Source organism: Sinocyclocheilus rhinocerous, unplaced genomic scaffold, assembly GCF_001515625.1.
Source record: "Sinocyclocheilus rhinocerous isolate Xijiao unplaced genomic scaffold, SAMN03320098_v1.1 scaffold1281, whole genome shotgun sequence".
Taxonomy (NCBI): domain Eukaryota; kingdom Metazoa; phylum Chordata; class Actinopteri; order Cypriniformes; family Cyprinidae; genus Sinocyclocheilus; species Sinocyclocheilus rhinocerous.
The window spans coordinates 108,965-118,821 of record NW_015637000.1 but is presented as its reverse complement, the minus strand read 5'-3'; the positions used below and the strand labels follow the sequence as shown (position 1 = coordinate 118,821).

The 9,857-nt window shown below is 38.9% G+C and overlaps 1 pseudogene; it reads right to left on the bottom strand.

Annotated features, from left to right (window-relative positions):
• Positions 1-6,875: 6,875 nt before the first annotated feature.
• LOC107748377 (perforin-1-like) lies at positions 6,876-8,768 on the bottom strand (annotated as a pseudogene).
• Between the last annotated feature and the right edge of the window lie 1,089 nt (positions 8,769-9,857).

The window sequence follows — 9,857 nt, the reverse complement described above, 5'->3', positions numbered from 1 at the left end:
GATCTGTAGTGAGAGAAGAACATTTCAACATTTATGTTGTCATTATTGGTGTCAGATTTAACATTACAATAAACTTCTTCATAAAATTGATTATATCAACAATTTTATTTTTAAACAAATAACAGACATTTAAAGTACAAGTATGTATGGTAAAACACTAATGGTTTCTTTAAAATCATATGATTAATTTGATGATTTTTTATAATTTCTTACCGTTGAATTCACAGGTGAACAGATCAAAATGAAATATGTTTTCTCCCTAACTGCTCATTTCATATGATGGCTGTGTAGCTGTGGGTGTTAAAGATTGTTAGAAGCTACAAATGATATGCATTGTTATGAGTGTTAGGGTTCCACTCTGATAGGCTTTTCTAGATGTGTTCGACTTAGTCTCAGCCTTAGACGTCACGCCCACGGACCGTTGGCTAAATGTCTGATGCGTACGGCACACAAAATTGGAAACACTTTGGGAGTTTCGAAGTCGTCATCTTTGTCATCATTGGTTGAATTATACAGGATTTCTGGGAGACATGTGTGGCGTGTTCTTCAACGTTCCGCCTGGAAACAAAGATGCCTTGTCGACAAACCCCCTCATGTTAGAAGAAAGCTGTTGTGTTTACAACTGTGACAATGAGCGCTTATCAGGATCAACTAAACACTGGATTTTCAAAAGTATGTGAAATATGCAAAGTTCGTGGCATAGACTCTTTCAAATATGTCCAAGAGTTTTACTCACCGGTCTGTTATTGTGGGGACATTTCCACGCCCCTAAACATGATGAAGCACAAAACGAAACGTGATTGGTTGCTTTACCTGTCAGTCATATGGCGTCTTGGGCGGTCCTTGGCCATTCAAAGCGGCCAAGGTTCCCAGTCCTTCTGCCGTTATTTTGAAGGTCTGGCTACGCAAGACTATGTTCGACTTAATATGTGGCACTGCACAGACCAACCTCTGACTTGAAGCACTGTATGTTAGATATAATTTTTTTCTGACTTGAGATGGTGCAGAAGCCACATCACTATGACGTATGCCATAAAAGTACCATGAGAATGATTCGAGAGCAGTCGGCTGGCTCATTCTGTGCAGTTTCTCACAGCTGTTACGTACGCATCTGGCCGGATTCACAGATGACAACAGTGACACAGTGTTTTCTGTTTATTTATTGTGTTAAATCAAGCCGCAGTCAGTGTCAAACACTCAGACACTTTTGTTTTTGTTTCATGTCTGTATGTTTGTTTTTGTGTTTAAGCACATAGCTGTCTTTGTTTTCCCCTTGCCACGCCCCCTCGTTTAGTCCGTGTCTAGTCCTTGTTTTGGTAATTGTGCTCACCTGTTCCTTGTGTGCCTTCCTCTCAATTTATTGCACTCTGTTTACTTGTTCTTGCCAGATTGCTTTGTTTCACAGGCCTTGTGTCACATGTTGTTATTAATCTTCCCTTTGGCCTCTACCTTTGGAGTTTGCCCACAGGTAAGATTCCATTTGCCCTTCCTCATTCAATGAAACCGCTATATGTTTCTTGAGTCCCACACAGAAGCGGAGGCTGAGGAGTAAGAATCGCTCCATGGCCGAGACCCCTGCTGTTCCCCAGAGGCAGCCATTCCCACATCATTGCCACGTTCATGCTGCAAGTGTTAGTGCTCAATTCTGATTTATTGCTCAGATCTGATTTTTTGTGTGTGTGTGTGTGGCTGTTCACATTGTCTTGTAATGTGGCCAGTATCAGATTCCAGTGTGACCTGATCATGGTCCTGAACTGACCCATATGTGTTAAGTTAAGTTTTGGTCCCCTTGACTCTGGAGGGCGCTAATTGTATACATTTTTTTTCTTTACTTCCTGACCGCAAAGTTGTGCGGGGAAGATGGCTGTATATAGTATTCAGTCATTAAGAGTTATTAAAGTGTTCGAATGGAAGAAATTTGTGTCATCATTCAGTTCTTAGCATGGTAGCAGAGGATGGCTGCTAAAAACTACAAGTTCCCACCACAGCTTGATGAAACCACATGCATAGAAGTCAAGTTAATGATGATTCTGTATATTATACAGATTATAGTTAGAAAGAGTCATCCTTACAAAAACAAACAAAGACTCAGCCAGGAATGAACCCTCCCTTGACAGATAAGGCAGACAATATAAATGTGCTTTCTGCCAAAGCACATGTCACTGAGTGAAGAACTGCCCCCACAAAGGTGAAAATGCCAAGCTAACAGAGGACATAGAACAGTGTAACATCACACTATTTTCTCACGATAATCTGTCTGACAAAAGAATCTTCAAGGTTGAATTGCTTGGATCAGCGGTTATTGATACAGCCTGTACTGAAACATTATGTGGACAGAAATGGCTTGATCATTATATCAGTGGACTGAAAACTTGGAATACACTGATAGTGCAAGAGCTTTCAAGTTTGGAGATGGAAGTGTAGTGCACTCCACAAAATGAGTCAAAATCCCAACCATCTTCGGACAGACAAAATACCACATTGAGACTGAAGTAGTTTTAGCAGATATTCCATTGATTTTGAGTAAGACTTTAGAATGACAAAGCAACAATGTTCAAGTACCCTGTGACCCTTGAGCTTACCGCATCAGGACATTATCGTGTGAACCTAAGATCCAAAGATCTGTCATGTGATGCTGAAGAAGTTCTTACTGTGACAGAGAACATAATGACATAAGAAAAAAAGAAAGTCCTGTTGAAACTGCAGTTCAGACATGCCTGCGTAGACAGATTAAAAAAGCTGCTGATTAGTTCAGGAAATCATGATGAGGAATGCACTGTGATTTTAAGGGACATAGTGGACAACTGTGAGACGTGTTAAATAGAGCAGACCAAAACCTAAACCTGCTGTGGGACTGCCTATGGTCTCAAACTACAATGAAACACTGAGTGTGGAGTGTGGTACATTATCTTCATGTCATTGACCATATCACACGTTTTAGTACAGGAAGTATTGTGACCACAAAAAGGCAAGTAAAATTATTAAGAGATTCATTCATTGCTGGATTAGCATGCATGGACCTCCCAAGAGACTGTTCAGTGACAATATAGTCCATGGAGCAATGGTCTTTTAGAGAGACACAACCAGAAACTTACTGAAATACTTATTAAAGTGAAGAATGACCGTAGACGTGACTGGAAAACTGCCCTAGATTGGGCTCTGATGGCAAAAAAAATCTATGCACAATGTACATGGCTTCAGTCCATATCAGCTTGTGTTTGGACAAAATCCAAACCTGCCATCAGTTCTTATTGATAAGCCAGCAGCTCTGGAAGGTTATGGAAGCTAATGTTAACACGTGGGTAGAACAGCACATTTTAGCCTTACATGCTGCAAGGAGAGCATTTACAGAGGCTGAATGTTCTGAAAAATTCAAAGAGCACTCTGCAAATAATTATGGCCAAGCAATGAAAAATATAAGACAGGGGACAAAGTGTACTACAAGCATGCACTCTGTGCACAATGGAAAGGTCCAGGTGTCGTCATCGGCCAGGATTGAGCAGTGATTTTTGTGAGGCATGGAGGTATTTATGTTTGTGTGCATCATTTCAGACTCCGGAAGACAGATGATAATCACACTGTGCATCAAGAAACAGGCACAAAAGCACAAAACACAAAGGATAATACTATCTCACAGTCAACAAATTTAATGAAATGGACTAAGACTCTGAAACTGATATGGAAAAATCAGCAGTGACTAGAAAAAGTGAGAATACATGTTCTGAGGTTGAAAGCAGGTCAAACAATTACCTATACATTCATTCTCCACCAGAAGCAAAGTGCAAAGGAAGCCTGTGGAAGTTGAACAAATGTGTGTATGGCCTGTTGAATGCCTATCTGTATTGGTACAACAAAGTGCAGCTGGGAGGCCATGTGTCACCGATTGAACCTGCAGTGTTCTACTGGCAAGACGACAGTGGGGAGTTAACTGGAATTTTTGCATTATGATTTTTTTGTGGGGAGGTTATGAAGATTTTTTCCTCTTTAGTCATCCCGCATTTGAAAATTGCTTTCCAAGTTGGAACGTGAAGAACAGTTTCAGTTATGTAGGAATGGAGATCTCTTCAGAATGTGGTGAGATACATGTACACGTAGATGCTGAGGTCTAAGATTGGCCAAATTTTGAGTCGCAAGACAGATAAGACCAGACGTAATATGTGAAACATCTATCCTTGCTTCTACCATCAAAAATGCTACTATCCAGTCATCGCATGATGCAAACAAGCTTACCAGGAAACTGACGTCAAAAGAAGTGGCTCAGAAATTTCAGAATTTGGGAAGAGACAGTTCACTGAATCTGGTTGTTTTTAATGTCTCAATGGGAAATCTTCGAGATGGTGGAACTCAAGGTGGCCATCTAATCTTGTTGATGGGAGAAGATGGAAAATTCTCACCTAATGATGTTTTATTAAAGGGGTCATATGATGCTGCTAAAAAGAACATTATTTTGTGTATTTGGTGTAATGAAATGTGTTTATGCAGTTTAAGGTTCAAAAAACACATTATTTTCCACATGCTTTACATTATTGTTTCTCCTCTATGCCCCGCCTTTCTGAAACGCGTCGATTTTTACAAAGCTCATCGGTCTAAAAAAGCGAGACTGTCTTTTTACGCGTTGCGTTGCATCGCGCCGCGCCGCGTAAACATAAAACCATGTCTGATTATGTAATCCTGATTATGATAGTGATGACGTGCAGGTGTGTGTGATCAATAAGCATGGTGAGTTCAGGCAGAAGGTTATGGGTAAGCAGAAGGAAGGGTATGGGTAGTTTACTGAGATTATACTTCAAAGTGTAATAAAAATGCTACTACAAGTATTTAATTAGTAAACTATCAGTATACCTATAAGTTCACTTTTAGTATAGTTGCAGTACAAGCTAAAAATTTTGATGTAAACTAGTTGTGGACTCAAAGTTTACTACTGTTATACTTTATAACAGTATATACAGTACACTATATACTAGAAAGTGGGCCAATTTAGTCCCAAGGAGTATTGAAATAGTACACTTACAAGTATACTACTGGTACACTGATATTTGTATACTTACTACATAAAGTATACTTAAAATATACTTGAACTTTACTTAAGTATACTTACTAAAATAAACTTGAAGTATACTACTTTTTGGTAAGGGAGATTAAGGCATAGGCTAATCTAGGCTGTAGCCTAGGGGCCTACATGATTAGGGGGCCTCTGTTTAGCAGTTTTTGCAAATATTTTATGATTTATCTATTTCTACAGTATTAGTAATTAATAGTTTTACTGGATGGAGGTTTTAAAATAATAGGCAGCACACAGTGCGCATGATGGCTTAATGTTATATCACCTCTCCCTATGTCAGTTTCAGTTGTAAACTTACACCACACTGGTCACCAGTGCCAGGAACAGGTACTGTTAATCTGACAATGCCCATTGCCATTGGATCACAGTGCTGTCAATTACTGCCTTATTCTCTGCCCATTGTTGCCTGTAAATTTGACAATGCTCAAAACAATTAGATCAGAGACCTGCCAATGCGTTTATTTTGCCTCTAGAAACCCCTGAGCCTAGAGGCCTGTGTAGACCTTTATCCACCCCTGAGTGTGAAACATGAAGCAAGAAAACCCTGAACTCCCTTTACCCAGGTTTTAGAATGACCCAGGGTTTACTATTTCTATTGTGAAAATCACTATCATTTATTGATAACATTCTTAATTTCATAATCGCTGTGACTTAATGTTGACTAAAAGAAAGAACACAAAGCACATGCATCCAGAGGATTATGTGCTTGAATGTAATGCCATATAAAAAGCTCTTCCTGACAGCAAACCATGCTCATCTATTTCACATAAAGTCCACATAAATGCACTTGATTGAATTAAATATAATCTTCATATATTTGCAGAATATTATAAGTATAATGGGAAGTCATGAATGTCTTATAATTTTACATAAAATATCTTAAAGCTATTGTCAGGATAGACACTCAGATCTGATGAATCCAGGCAAGTTTCTTGGACACACAGTGTGGGAGTACAAAGGTGAGTGAGTGAAGCAGGTAATAATATGAATAGTGACTTGAACTTGTTCAAGAATCTTTTTCTTAGCAACAGAGGTGCAAAAGCTGGAAGTTGCCAAATTTGCTTAATCTGTAGTTCCATAGATTTTTTTTTTGAGCCATCACCTGAGAAGTGTTATGTGACTGAACATATTGTAATAGAACAACCGACAGTGAAAAATGTGAGTCTATGGCCATGTTCACCCAGCAGCAGAATACGGTTGTCAGTCCTGTATTTGAGTCATTAATACAGTTGCGTTCACACACATTTCAGTTGTTTATGGAGGAGGCAACCACATTTTATATCCAAACTCACAACTGTAAAACCGTAAAAGACTCACAACTGTATTTTTGGTGAAGCTCTGCTGTTTGAATGGAACCGTACTGGACAATTAGATGTCTGTGCTACACATATGTGGCTAACATATTCCGGTTTTCATTTAGGTAACTTACAGAGATGCAGATATGAGCTGTGTGTAATCTGAAGTTGCAGCCTACAAAAATTAACCTGGAATGAAATATGACTGTTGTAAAATAAAAAAAGTGTGACAATTTGCTCAAGTGGTGATGAGGGTGGAGTTTCTTGTTTCTCGTCTATAATGCCAAATGGGGCAGGAGCAGCACTGGCTGTAGTTAGTGCACTGTTAGTTGATTTAGTATTTTGTAAGTTAAAAAAAACAACTTAAACACATATATGTCTTTAAAATGCTTTATTGATGCAAAAACACAGAGAATAATATTAAATATTTTTTAAATATCAGTAATGGGAAAATAAGTAAGCAAAGGTTAAAGATATTTTTTTTTCTAGCAGATGAAAGTACTGTTTAGGGCTATTTTTCAGGCATAAAGGATGGATTCAAGATGCAGGTCACAGCATCATCAGCTTTCCATAAGTGCTCTTGAAATTGAACTTATCTGAGTTATTGAGAGCTAATTCAAGCTTCTGCAGGTCTTTAACCAGAACACCATTTCTTGAGCTGAAAATATCAGTCAGAGGGGCAGCCATTGGAGAAGGTTTGTGTTCATTACACTGTGGGCCCTGCAGACTGGGTGCACATTTCACTTCATAGGTAAAAAAGAAGGTGCCATATGTAAAAACACAAGCATCAGTCACAACTCCACTTCTAAGATCAAAAGAGCATGAACCAAGGAGATCACTGTTCCAGAAGCCGTCTACATCATCTACTTTAAAAGTTAGTTTATTGGCCATTCTGATCTTAATAGGTCCAAACTCAAATGTTTCTGGCCAACGTGGATTGTCATTATCATGAATGGTCTCAGTGCGCTTGATTTGCTTGTCATATGTAACAGTCACAGTGCCATCTGTTTGACTACCTACATCTCCATACAGACCTTTGGCTCTGAGCTTGTAGACTTTCAGGGTGGCAAGTCCTTTTTCAGCTGGACAGCAGTTAGACTTTATAATTTTACTACTTTCACAAACACAAGCACATCGGTCTCTTGCGCTGCACTTCCTGCCAATCTTGCAAGGCTTAGAGCAAACCTTCATGAGGGCATTTTGAATGATGTATTCTTCAACAGCTTTCTTCAGTCCTTTCCTTGCAGGGTGTTTATTACTCAGTAAGAAATGGAGGGGTTTCAGAGAGTAATGCACAATGTCAGGGAGACTCTTCAAAGACTCAATCCATTTTTTAAGGGAATTTGGGTGTGATGAACCAGAAAAAAGCAGATCTTCTCCATTTATGTTTCCTCCAATAATCTCTGTCTGACGCTCACTGAACATGGAGCTGAACTTTCATTTGTGCCCATCTTCTTCTTCTGTTCTTGACAAAAATGTGTCTTTGCGTTCAAAGTAGCTACATTATAGGAACCAGAAGCGTCCACATCCAAGCAGTCCTTCACCGCAGTGTCTGTAAGTCCACTCACTGCTGCCTGACAGGTTTTGATGGCTGTTATGGCTTTCATTTGACCCCCTAACATGACACTTTTGGTATAGTGAGTGCCATATGTGGTGATCAGGTTGCGGTAGGCATCTGGATCGTAGGATGCAGGGAGTGATTTGATTGCTTCAAGAAACTCTGTTTGAAGAGGAGGCTTTGCAGCTACACGATATCTGTAAAGAAACAGTAGACACATTTAAATTTAGTGGAATCAAAGAAGAAACAATTTGCAGTTAATATTTTCATTTCTTTGCTAGTCATTATCTTTTTAACAGTATGAGTGAAAGGAAAAAAAAAGACCCCAGCTCTCTCACCTGTAAAAATTGCACCCAACTTCATGTTTGGTGAAACTGTATTTGTCTTGTTTTGATTTTGTCATTGCAAATTTTGCTTCCCTGGAATGAGTGCTTCCAACCGCAGCTCCAACAGCCTTGACATCTAAACCAACTTTCCAGCCGACTGAGAGTGCTGATGATGAATCATTGACCAGTGCTTCACTTGATTCAAAGATCTGACTGGAGACTTTCATTGAACACTTTGGCAAGGTCCTCCAGTCTACAACTGCAGCTGGTAGCTTCTGTTTTATTCCATTCATGTAATTGTTTTTGCGCAATTTACAAGTACCATTTCCTAAATCCCATATTTCTGTGTTGATAACGTAAGAACCTTTTCGCTCCATGGTCACAACATCAAATCCTTCTCCAGCAAGATTGTATCCTGGAACAAAGGGAGCATGCTCACACTCTTTTGATGCACTTATGTCATCCTCTCCAGAAATGGTCATGAGAAGCAATGTCAAGAAAACAAGGTAAATCTGGGACTGCCCCATGATCTGTAGTGAGATAAGAAAATGTCAATATTTCTGTCAATTCATTACTGGTGTAAAATTTAATATAATTTAACAAGAACAGTTTCCTAGAATTGTAACAATAATGTCTTTAAAAATTACAGCATTGCTATTTTTAAACATTTAAACAAATATTTGTATAAGCAAAACATCATAGTATAAATATGTTGTTTCTCTAACCTGTCTTTTCGTATGATGATTGTGTGCTTGTGGGTGTCAAAGGTTTGTGGTGCAAATGATATGCCATCACGTGGCTATGACAAATCTTCTGAAGTTTGACACATTAAGTGGGCCTAAGATGAGCAATTCTATAAATAATGTTCAGTGAACAGCGAAGAACGAGAACGTGTCTTGAATGTGTCAATAACCTCTCCAAATGCATGGTACTGTCATAAAGCAGCAGGACAGTTATGCTCAAGAATGGAAGACTTTTGCATTTTTAAAAAGATACTCTGGTTTCAGTATGAAAGGTACCTGTGAATGGAAGTAGATACAAAGTATCTGTGTATTTACTATTCCTTAACATAAGCATTAAATAAATTATTACAATTTTTATCTTTGAAAGTACCAGGTATGACACTGGCTGAGATTGCTTAAAAACAGTAAATGAAACTACTGGCAGTGACAAAGAGTCTTGTCCCTTGTCAACAATATTTCTTTCTTGGCCAACATTCTGGTGACCACCAGTCCACCAGTGAAAACAGGGGTCCTGAAGGTTTGACAGTATTGCACAAGCAGCTGGGCATCATACTAGCACAATTCTGGCAGGCAGGGATGAAATTTCAAACACTGTCCAGTTTGCTACCTCAATGTAAAGAGCAGCACTTCTGACATTGCTTGATTTCTCCTATGATGAGGAAGTTACCTGGGGCCATGGAGTTTTTATTTTCAGTCTCAGCTTGCTTACTGACTGCCTGATATATATTTCAAACAAAATGGCAAGAGCACCTTGAAATGCTTGGTTCCAATAGACTGGTGCTTTCTTAATTTAAAAATAGTCATTGAGTGAGTGATTTCAGACACAGCAGGACATGCCTGAACAGTTTCAGTATTAATTCTGTCACAAAGAGA